This window comes from Coffea arabica, chromosome 10c (genome assembly GCF_036785885.1).
Source record: "Coffea arabica cultivar ET-39 chromosome 10c, Coffea Arabica ET-39 HiFi, whole genome shotgun sequence".
In the NCBI taxonomy this organism is placed as follows: Eukaryota; Viridiplantae; Streptophyta; class Magnoliopsida; order Gentianales; family Rubiaceae; genus Coffea; species Coffea arabica.
The window spans coordinates 17,476,436-17,489,240 of record NC_092329.1 but is presented as its reverse complement, the minus strand read 5'-3'; the positions used below and the strand labels follow the sequence as shown (position 1 = coordinate 17,489,240).

General features: G+C 35.6%; 1 non-coding gene across 1 annotated transcript; it reads left to right on the top strand.

Annotated features, from left to right (window-relative positions):
• Positions 1 to 8,269: 8,269 nt before the first annotated feature.
• On the top strand, positions 8,270 to 8,376 carry LOC113715304 (small nucleolar RNA R71). The gene has a single exon (XR_003453938.1). It is a non-coding gene; the product is annotated as a small nucleolar RNA R71 (small nucleolar RNA).
• Positions 8,377 to 12,805: the final 4,429 nt, after the last annotated feature.

Here is a 12,805-nt window from a genome sequence, read left to right as displayed (position 1 = left end):
AAAATTTTCCTCCCTCTCCTCATCCCGCCACGTGGCTGAACCTGGGAGAAGAAGTCTTAACTTTTTATATATATGTAAGATATATATATATATATATTTATCGTTTCGGTTCATGAAAATAAAGAATATCTTTTTAATTTAAAGAATAAAGAAGCCTTTTTTAATCGAAATTAAGGCATATCTCCCACTGTATATTCCTTTACTTTCCGCTATTATTTTGACCAAAGCAACAAGAAAATAACAACACCCCTTTAGTCTTCAATTATGATACCTGTAGACAATGGAATTTTAATTAATCCTTAAAATTACCATTGATCTATAAATTATTTTTATGACTTATTTTTATCCAATTGGATATTGTCATATGTTATGTACACTTAGAAAATTGGTTATTAAATGGTCAATTATATTTCGTCACGTGTCAAGTTGAGGTGTTCCAATCAATTGAAATTATCGGGATGTTTTCACCAACCAAATCATATCATGTCACATGTCTATATGACTTGACAAAATTTTGGATAGATATCTAAATATTTATTTCTTATTAAAGAGATAATATTTAGAGTTGTTTAATCTATATGTATTTCTTATATACTGCAATAGCTTGTCCAATCAAATGAGGCCATGTCACGTGTCCCTACAAGGTTGGCCAATCAAGGAACTACTCATTGATATTATCTCTTTATTAATAAATACAAAATGAAAAGATAATATTTAAACTGACACAGTTCTAATATGGCTGCACGTCTTGCAAGACAAGTAGAGTGGTATACATGTTTTCAACCTCTACCTCTTACTATGGCTATAAATAGGGGTCCCTTTACCAAGTCAAGGGGACATCAAGAGGCATCTCATACGCTCAAGTATTGTAGTTCCAAGCTACAAAAGTCTGGATCGTCAAGCTCTTCAAGTCTTCCAGTCTTCCATATATCAAGACTTGAGTCTTCAAATATCTTCTAAAATTTTCAAATCTTCTATATCAAGATTTGAAAGAATTAGTGGTGGATCCAAGAGCAAGCTACGAAACCCTTGGATTAGCATTCGAAGGGAAGAATCGAAGGAAACTCTCTACAAACTCGAGAAAATTCCGGAGACTGTACTCACCTATTTTCTTAAATTTATATATTGCATATTTGTCATGTATTTTTTTTCTTGTCAATTTGCAGACTTGAAATTTTATCGCGTACAATACCAAAAGCTTTTTGACTGTAGTTTTCCAATTATGAAGTGAGAGTGATGGTATTGACAAAGAAAAAGTGTACTACATTTTAAAAATAAAATTACAAAATTTTCACCAGTAAAAGAAAATGTGCCTTCCAAGAGGCCACATATTTTTTAATTCATAAAAAAAAAAAGATTACCATCACTTTAAATGAATGGGAGTACTCTAATTTTTTTTCCCATGGGCTACATAGCAACTTTGAATATTTATTTTCTTAATATCTTTTGTTAGTTAGGGAAAAGTTCCACTTCCTAATTGAAATTTTGGATTATTTTTTAACTAAAAAAATGTGGAGTGCGTAGTTTGTGGGGAAGATCACGAAAAATGGCTTAAGGGGGAATAATGCTCAACAAGTGGATAGAACCAAATGCAGAGAAGTGGATAGTTGCTTCAACTTGATACTAGTGACCTAATGTAGAGAAGGGGCAAAAGTGGATAGTTAGGGAAGGGGGAGAAAGTGTGAGGACTCGAAAATTATTCCAAAATTTTCTCTTGTTTTTGAAAAACTAATTTATATTTCCCTTTAATTTTACCTTACTTGCTTATTTGCTAGCCTTAATTTTATGATGATTTTAAGGGTTAAGTCAAGATCTTATCATTTCCCTTTTATATTTTAGTGTATGTTAAGTTTTGTAGATTATTAAGATAGTTTGACCGACTAGTGAGATGTGCGCGTTAGATTTGGTGGATAAGAACGGGTATTAAGTAACGGGAAGTATGTGATTAAAAGTGCTAAGAGTAAGTTAGTGAATCCATAAGTTCAAATAAAAGTACAAGAGAGGCAAAGAAATAGGCAAACTCGCGTCATTTGTTATCGGTCAAAAACACTACTTGACCAAGATTTTCTTTCCCTAATTCCTCTTATTTCTCTTTCATGTTTCCTTCCCTAAATGTTTAGGGGTTGGCTAAAAGTTTTGACCATAAAAAGAGAGGAAAAGAAGGCAAAGCAAAGGAAAAAAAAAATGATGGAATGCCAAGTGTTGGCAATCAAGACATTCTTTGACTAAAACCACCTCTAGTTTTTATCTTGCAAATTTCAGCAATAATCCTTCATTCTTCCACCTTCTTGGCCGAGAGAGGAAGACAAGAAAAGAGAGAAAAACTTCTTTAACTTCACCTTGATTCCAAGCTAGAACTAGTAGGAAATAAACCTCAAACCTTAAAAGAATCCATATAAGGGAGCAACAAGGAAGGAAGGGACTTTGTGTGGTGTGATTTTTGGGAAGAAAGCTGTAGGCTGCTAGTCTCCTTAGGAATTGCAGGTTTTCTTGGTAAGGAACCACTCTCTCTCTTTAATCTTGCATTTGGTTGGAAATATGACTTGATTGTAGTAGGTTGAGGGAAGATTCTTGCGGTTTTGTGTAGTAGGTTGCCATTTTCAGCTTTTGTTGATTATTTCCAGCTTTGATACATTATTTCCAGCTTTGTTATGGGATTTTAAACCTGCCATGAAGATTTTTCAGCTTATACATGCGATTTTTGCATTACTTGAGGGATTTCTAGCTTTGTTGGTGATTTTCCAGCCTTGGTAGACAATTTTCCTGCTTAGGTATATGTTGATTATAACTAGTTTTGTGGCTAAAATAAGTACTCTATGTATCCTATACCTTGTGAACTTGATTTGAGGCTGTCTTGTGATGAGAATGAAGCCTTGAAAATGGCTGGAAATTAGGGAAAGTAAGGGGAAGTGCTGCTGAAACTTTTTCCTGCAGGAGACTTTGAACAGTTTTGGGAAATCTGTTATATCTTGGTGTAGAAAAATCCAAATTGAGTTCCGTTTGTTGCATTTGAAACTAGACTCGTAGCTCTTTTAACCGTACAAAAATTAGGGTTTGGTTCAACTCCTATAAATACCAGAAAATTTACAAATTTTCTTGAAAAATCATGACTGTTCTGTTTTGCACATGAGACAGAAGTGATTTTGAACTGAAAATTTGAGTAACCAATGAGTTGAATTTCAAGAAGATGTCGTCTAAAGTCTATTAGTACATCGAGTCTATTTTCTAACGGTGTAAGTTTTGTGATTTTTTGACCTACGGAACTGAAGTTGTACTTTTTCAAAGAATGTCGCCAAAGCTAAAAAATTTTGTCAAATGAATTGAGTGGAACTTGGAAAACTTTGAGAAAACCTTTCTAGGTTTTAAACTTTAATTGGTGTGATTTTGGATGGTTTTGTGGCATTAAACAAGTGTACTTTATAGCCCTAGAATGTACTTGGCCATTCTTCGATTGGCTTTCAAATTTGTCTTTGAGTATTATGTTTTGAGATGCCGAATTTAGATAGGCGCACTACAAGAATTTTGGTCTTCAATGACAACTACTTTTCGTCACAAAAAAGCAAAAAGTCGTCACTGATGACTTTTATTGACAACATTTCGGTTGTCACAGAGTCGTCACTGAATCTCCGTCGGTAAAAGTATACAGTGACGACTTTAAAGTCGTCAGTGAATAAAAACTTTTTTATGACAAGATATGTTGTCAATAAAAGCTACAAATTTAGTGACGACATGCTTTCTTGTCAATGATGCATGAAGCAACATAGTCAGTGTATATATTAATTAGTGACAACTTTGTTGTCAATAAACCCCTTATCAACTGTGACAACAATTTCTTATCAATGAATAGTTTTGATTCAGTGACAACAACAATTGTCAATAAAGACAGCTTGCTTGAGAAATGCTACTCATTTACAACACCTTGCAATGTGTAGTTTGATGATTTTCCTACTACAATAATATCTAAAAAATGAAAACATCAGCAATGTTTAATAAATAACAAACGTAGACACCCGTTACAATAGGAAATGCCATAATAACATATTAAATATTCAAATGTCATAAATAAGTGCAACATCACACTACAAATAGTTTGATAAGTTTCAATAGAGCAAATTTTGCCATATAAGTCAAGGCTACACTAAAAAACAATTCCAAGTCCCAAAACATTTTCCGTGCTACCGAAACATTTTCTAAACTTAAGATAGCACTATAACCATAGTTTTTGAGTCGACACGTAAGCCGTACTGCTAATCTTCCAAACCTCTAAAATGAGCAATATATCTGCAATAAAATAGTAAAGTTATTAGTAGATGATAGAAAAATTAAAACAAGGAAAATTAGTTAAGGAGTCACCAAAAAATAAAGTGAGTCATTTGTTTTAAGTCTCATCTAGATAGTGGCTATACAAAGAGTAGAAAAAGAGACATTATATGGGTAGTTCGGAAACAGAGTCTACTAGAGGATGGAAGTTTAATAACATTCATTAAGAGCCAAGGATTATATGGGCAGAATTGTTCCACTTCTTTATTTTAATATTAAGATGTCAAAGGACAGCAACAAACGATTCCACATTTATGAGAAACAACTTTGCAAACTTCATTGTGTTTTAGACCAAAAGTAGTCTTTGAAGCTTTGAATGTCATAGGATTTCATATATCTAAAAATATGTAACTATACATAAGGTCTAATAAACAAGAAAAAGCAGCCTTATCACCTACCAAGCACTTTTGAGGCTTGATACTACAAGTTAATATTGTCACCTACCAAGCACTTTTGAAGGATACTAATTTGTCCATTACTTGAGACATGAATCCAACTACTGCCTACAAGAATAGTGAATCAGCGTATACAGCAACAAGATAAAAAGCAAGTCCAAGCACCGTACACATGATTGCAAGTTTGTTCATTTCGAATGTCTTTCCCTTGTTTTTCTGTCTTTAGTTTAGATAGAATCAGGATATCAACTAGCTTCACACTCAATTTTGTATCGCAAGTGGAGATTCTTCACCAAGATTCTACTCATTCTAAAGCACTTACCAAAAGATACTTCATATGAATTAAATATACATCATCAAAGCAGCCATTCAATCGAATTACTTGCCGCATGGGAAGTTTCTACTTCAATTTTAGCAGAGTCAATAGCACTTCAGAATGGATATTGCTTCAGAAAAATTAACACAGTAGAAGCAGAAAATGCAATAAACTTTAGAGATTCTTATGCAACCCAGCATGGCCGAGTACTGCACCAACAGCAAAATTGCTGGCATCACACATTATCTCGAAAGAAAGACTCCAGTTTGGTGGTCAAACCACTGGTGCTGAAGTCAATGATCCCTTGAGCGTGTCAAATGCACTCTTGCAATTATCATCAAAATGAAATACCACATCCTTTTGAAGTAATTTGCATAGAGGATGGGATATCTTTGAAAAATCTTTGATGAAACGCCTATAAAAACCTGCATGGCCAAGAAAAGAGCGAACTTCCCGCACACTTACGGGGTAAGGTAAACATTTGATAATTTCTACCTTAGCCTTATCTACCTCAATTCCTTTAACAGATACCATATGGCCTAAAATTATGCCTTGGTCTACCATAAAATGGCATTTTTTATAATTTAAGACAAGATTAGTCTCAATGCACCTTTTAAGAATTTTTGTGAGGTTAGTTAAACATTCATCAAAAGAATTACCATAGACAGTAAAATCATCCATAAACACTTCTATGATATTCTCCACATAATCAGAAAATATACTAACCATACACCTTTGGAATGTAGCAGGCTCATTACAAAGACCAAAAGGCATTCGTCTATAGGCAAATGTACCAAAAGGGCAAGTAAATATGGTTTTCTCTTGATCTTCAGGCGCCACTGGAATTTGTAGAAAACCTGAAAAATCATCAAGACAGCAATAATGAGATTTTCCTGCCAACCTTTCCAACATCTGATCAATAAAAGGCAATGGAAAATGATCTTTACGAGTTAATGCATTTAATTTTCTAAAATCGGTACAAACTCTCCACCCATTTTGAACTCGAGTGGGCACTAACTCACCTTTAGGATTTTCAATAACAGTAATTCCTGTCTTTTTAGGAACTACTTGAACAGGACTTACCCACTTACTATCTGAAATGGGATAGATTATACCTGTGTCAAGAAGTTTTAAAACTTCTTTCTTCACTACCTCCATCATTGGTGGGTTCAATCTCCTTTGAGCCTCTCTCGAAGGCTTAGCACCATCTTCTAACAAGATGCGATGCATACAAGTGGCTGGATTTAATCCTTTTATGTCAGCCACTGTCCATCCTATTGCCTCCCTGTGGTCCTTTAACACCCGAATTAGTTTTTCTTCCTCTAAAGCAGTCAATTTACTAAAAATTATTACTGGGAGTGTATCTCCATCTCCCAAGAATGCATACTTTAAATTATCCGGTAACTATTTTAATTCCACCTTCGGGGCTTGCACAATAGATGGCAAAAGCTGTGAATGAGACAGAGGTAATTCCAAGTAAGACACATTGGAAAATTCTGGACAAAGAGAATTCAATTCAAAAATAACTTCCTGCAATTCAAAAGGAAAAACAAACTTCCCTTTTATCTTTTGTAAATTTTCCTGACAGAGACCAGTAGAAATAGCAACCTTCAACGCATCATCATTATTAAATCCAAAATTTTGCTGCGCCAAAGAATCAATTACATCTATAACAAAAACTGAATGAGATTCACCAGGATATTTCATGGCATCATAAATACTAAATTTAATAACATCACCATCAAATTCCATAGTCAATGTGCCAGTGAAAACATCAATTTTTGTTCTAGCAGTTTTCAAAAATGGTCTTCCTAACAGTATTGGAGATGAATTAGAATTATCATCCTCCATATCAAGCACATAAAAATCTGTAGGAAAAATCAAATTATCAATTTGCACTAAAATATCCTCCAAAACTCCATCAGGATAGGCATTTGATCGATCAGCCAGTTGAATTATTATGCCCGTCTCTTTTAAAGGCCCAACGTTCATCAAATTATAAACAGAACGAGGCATAACATTTATTGAAGCACCCAAATCCAATATAGCTTTTTCAATTTTAATATTGCCTATTTTGCAAGGGACAGTAAACATACCCGGGTCCTTGTATTTAGGAGGCAATTTTTTCTGCAAAACTGCCGAGACGTTTTCTCCCATATGCACTTTCTCGTTTCCTTTCAACTTTTTTTTACCAGTGCATAACTCCTTCAAAAATTTAGCATATCTAGAAATTTGCTTAATTGCATCTAAAAGAGGGATATTTACCTCAACTTTTCGAAAAGTGTCCAAAATCTCCTGTTCTTGCTCTTGCTTTTTGGACTTTGCCAGTCGACTAGGAAATGGAGGCAGAGGTGTAACCACTTGTGTTGATTTTTCTCCAAAATCTGGTTGTTCCAAGGCCCTAGGTTGAGACACATTCCCCTCCTTTTCGAGCTCTTCCTCAATTGCTTGTTCAGAAATTCTCTTGCTCGGCTCAGGCAACTCTTTGCCACTTCTTAATGTGATGGCGCTGGCATTTTGCTTGGGATTGACAATTGTCTGCAAAGGTAGCTTTTCCGATAATTGGGACTCCAATCTATTGACTGTGGAAGCTAACTGGCTCATTTGATTCTCCAAATTGTGAATGCTAGTTTTCGTCTCCTGTTGAAATTGTTGAGTGTTAGTAGCCAAAGATTTCACAATATCCTCAAATGACATACCTGATTTAGGAGCAGATTGTTGCTCTGCAGGTTGAGGTCTAGGTTGATATTGTGGCTGTTGTTGAAATCCTAGTGGCCTTGCTGCATAACTAAAATTAGGATGATCCCTCCATCCTGGATTATAGGTGTTTGCATAGGGATCATACCGCCTCTGAGGCGGTCCTGGAAATCCAACTGCATTAGCCTGCTCAGTCGAATCATCTTGGAGTGTGGGGCACATATCTGTTGGATGACTCGAACCATAGCAGATTTCACATGTTTTCAATTGCTGCATTTGTCCTACAGCTAACTTTTCAACCAAAGAAGTTAGACTATCTAATCTTTGCTCTATTCAAGAATTACTTACCTCATTGACTCTACGAGTTGTGTTATCCTGCCTGTCTCCAAATTGTTAAGCATTTGCAGCCATACTCGATATCAAACTTCTTGCCTCCGTGGGTGTTTTATTCACTAAGGAGCCCCCACTGGCAGCATCAATAATTCTTCTGTCAGTTTGGAATAGACACTCATAAAAATACTGGATGAGGAGTTGGTCAGGAATTTGATGATGAGGACAACTAGCACATAATTGCTTGAATCTTTCCCAATATTCATGTAGAGTTTCTCCATTGAATTGTCGAATTCCACAGATGTCTTTCCTAATGCTTGCAGCTCGGGATGCAGGAAAGAATTTTTCTAGGAAATGCTTCTTCATGTCTGTCCATGTGGATATTGACCCAGAGGGCAAATAATAGAGCCAATCCTTAGCTTTATCGGCTAAGGAAAATGGAAAGGCTCTTAATTTAATTTGCTCCTCTGTGACTCCCTGGGGTTTCATTGTCGAGCAAACCACATGGAATTCTTTGAGATGCTTGTGGGATCTTCACCTGGTAAGCCATGAAAAAAGGAAGTAAATGGATTAGTCTAGATTTTAACTCAAATGCAACCTCTAATGTAGGATAAGTAATGCAGAGAGGCTGTTGATTTAAATCTGGTGCAGCCAATTCTCTCAATGTTCGTTCATTAGCCATGGTGTTATTTATCTCTTCCGTCTCACTAAATGAATCCACAAAATCTACTATTGAATTATGTCCAGTAGAGGCGGAGGATGCCTCTGCTCGTTCTCTTGTTGCTTTTCTCAATGCACGAGCAGTCTTCTCTATCTCAGGATTATATTGTAACTCACCTGTACGAGAAGATCTAGGCATAAACCAGTAACAATAAAAATAAAAATAAAAATAAAAAATAAACAAAGAAAATAAAATTCAAAGAAAATAAATTTATTTTGACACCAAGTCTCCGGCAACGGCGCCAAAATTTGTTGGCGTGTCAAACCAGTAAAAATAAAAGTTCCTACTCTAAAATTTGAATTCGAGCATAGCAGTGAGTAGGGTCGTATCCACAGGGATTGGGTGATTTATTTCTTTGTGAAAAATGGGGGATTAGGAGAAATTAACCAAATAGCTTACTTGAATAAAAATAAAGACAGTATCACAAAATTAAATAAAACTAAATCAAGAAAAGGTAACACTCTAGTCGAAGGTCTAATCTCCACTTTGGTTCATTTAACTGATCATCGATGCAAAGGTGAAATCACTTATTCATGAATAAACTGGTTATGGTCATCAACACGCTCTGACAACCTGCCTCGCCTTACTGCTTCGATAACCACAACACGCTCTGTGGCTATTTCTCTTGCCAATTAAGCAACCCTAAACAAGCTCTTAGGATTTAACCTATTGACAGCATTAATAATTAGAGAAGCTACCAATTCTAACCAACAAACACACAAGCTCGGTTCATTTAAGTTAGGTTATGTATTCCCGTGACATAGATTCGAAAGTTTCTTTTACAATCAAATTACATCACGCGCCACAGATACTAAAACCACCAAACAATTATGGATTTGATATTTTAGATGGCAATAGACTATTTCAACAATTAAATATTGATCAGGTATTTAACTGTAAAAAATAATCATAAACATGGATGACAGAGAATATATAAATACTCAGAAATAGATGAAGCAAATAAATCAAATTAGATCTCACAGAATTGTCGAACCAAAGCTTCAATTATCCTTCAACTAGAAAAGAAATTAGCCGCTCCTCATGGTGAATTCGCAGCGACAAAATACTAGCGTTTATAGTCTATCAAGAGGAAAAAGAAGAAAAAGGATTCGAGAGAGCCCCCTAGCCGAAGGCTCTTTTTTCCTTCTTATACTCCTACGTTTCCTTTCACCCGCCGAGAGTCCTCTTCCCATTGTACTTCTAATAAGTATAGTAATAATAAAAAGGAACCCAAATGTATCATCCCTAAAATAGCTAACTAACAGAGTTTATCTCAATCAAGAAACAAAGATTTCGTTTCAATTGGTCAATAAAAATAAAGAGTCAACCTCGGCCTTGCTTCAATTCTTGCGACATTGGGACTTCTCAACTGATTAAAGCGTGGTCACGTCTTCTAAATTGTTGTCTTCTGAAAATTTAGTCTTTAATGCGCCTTTTACTCCATTCTCACCAACAATTCCTAAAAACAACACCAAAAATCAAATATGAGTAAAATTCATCAATTATCACCATATTTTAGCAAAATAAAGGGGAAAATATTCACCAATTATATGCATAATTAATCACTTAACACAAATATACACCAAAAGTTCCACAATTTACATATACTACAAACTAAAACCTCAAGAGATATAAGCAATACTAATTTCCAGCATAAGACAAAGGTCCTCAGTTCTCACATAAGTACAAGTACAAGTACAATCTCAAATACTACGCAAATTAAAACTAGAGCTCCAATGGTACAGTAGATCCTCCAACCATTCACACGGAGAACTTTAATACAAATGTTTCCTTCACCTCGAGCCCTGTGGAGGGGAATAAAATAGTTTTTGGGTGAGCTAACGCTCAGCGAGTAACCAGTAAAATCAGTAATCAAATATATTTCACAATAATGCATTTCGATGATGTCATGATTCCGAGATCAAATGTACGTATTTTTGCTCTGGTGAGCCAGTGAAATCATTGTACTTAAACATCCAACGCTCCAATAGATCATTTCACGTTGAACAGTAAGAGGGAGCCCCTTTTTGAGCTCCAAATGAACATAAACAAGTGGTGGAGACGTTGGTGTTCAGCACAAGACTCCCCAAGAACTCATTGAAGCCAAATCATACCATGAACTCCCATGCAAGCACGCATGATATGCAATTGAATAAAGAATGCAGGAAACAGTTCATAAGTAGCTTTCGAAATAATTTAGGGTTACTCACCTCCACGGCTCAAGAATCATCCATCATATATCATTGCCTTACCCAAATCCAAGCCCTTCAACTCAAACTCAAAGCAATCAAATGTTTTCAAAGATCGGACAGCATATCCCCTTAATTTCCTTACTTTTCCATCCTACAAGCAACACCATTTCATCTCAAATCAACCACATACACATCATAGACTATCAAATACACCTTTCGGCACAATATCCATAACTGAAGCTACACTTATCGGGTTGAAACGAATCTTATGGCGTTTCGAAGCCAAGACATAAACCTACATTTCTTATGAAGACTTCAAAGCCAAATCATGCATTTTTAGGGTCAAAAATGAAAAACTCCATGAAAACAGAAATCTGGGCGCCAAATAGGGCTCATGGGCAGTCAAGGGTATTTCGGTCATTCACATGCTATAGTGCTCGGATCGAGCTGAAATTTTGCAGGCAGCTAGTAACACCATTTTCTACAATTTTCATGTTTTAACCTAAACCTGATTCGGCATCTAACATGCTCAAATAAATCCGGTCAGAACAGGGCAGATTTGAAACCTTAACCTGAAATTTTCCGCACAAGCTGAAATTTTCCGCAAATAACCGCAATTGATGCACAAGGGATCCATTTAAGACACTTTAGAGCCATCAATCCAAGGCCAACCATAAGCATCATATGAAAACAGAAAAAACCCCAAAAAATCAGAAATTTAGATAACTCCACTCCAATCCATAAAATCTTTCATAAAATCACCTAACTAGCTTCCATAAGGCACCAATTGGCCATTATTAGAGACAAAAAGTGAGTTCCAAGCAAAATACCTTAATTTCTCAATAAAGGTAGTAGCTTAGTGGTTTTTCTTGCAAAACAACTCCACCAAGATCTTCAAACTCCCTTAGCAAGTCTTTTGTGTGGACAAATTCAAGATTTAATTGGTTGGTTTGCAAGATCAAAGCAAGAAATGAAGAATAAAAGTTGAAGGTTTCTCTCTTTTCTCTCCCTAAGGAGTTCGGCCAAGAGAGCTTAAAATGAAGAAATACATTGGCCAAAATTAGCTTTAAGAAGGTAAAATATTTTGGTCAAAAGTCCACCCCTGAATTGAAACGCGACACGTGGCACCTTAAATGTTTAAGCTTATTTTCTTGTCTCTCCATACTAATTAGTCTAACTAACCTGTAATTATCTCCTAACACCTTGTAAAATAATATCTCTTAATACAAAACATCAACAAGTTATCGAAAATATAACGCATTTACCGCACGAGCGGGTCCCACGTCCTTAATAGACTTCCAAATTAACCCGAACTAACTTATACTAGAAAAATGGTTGGAAAAACTATATTCACTTATAAAGTCTCTGGAAAATTTTGATAATAAAATAAAGTAAGAAAAATGCACGCGGAAAAATAAATAAATAAAGAAAATTTCCTTTTCTTTTCCTTCGGGCGTCACAAGCAGCTCTACTTGTTGCACTCACTTTTCGAGTCGAAAGTGTCTTCCTGGACAGCCAAAAACACAGACAAAATGCATAATCGGTACTTAAAACAATTTTGTTTTCCTTTATTTCTCCATCATGGCACAACTATGAGGCAGATTGAAATAGGCAAACAGCATAACTTGAAGGAATGCCAAGCAAGAAACAACAAAACTGAAACAATAAATCTTGTGGACAGAGTGATTTCACATTTTCTGGTCGGGTTCACTAAAGCTCTTTTAGCTTTGGTAGGGATCTCAACATAGCATCCAAACGCATAAATCACAAGCCAAAGTTGTTGTAGGCTTAAGTGACCTAGTACGCATGTCCACAGGGTCTACTTGGCCATCCA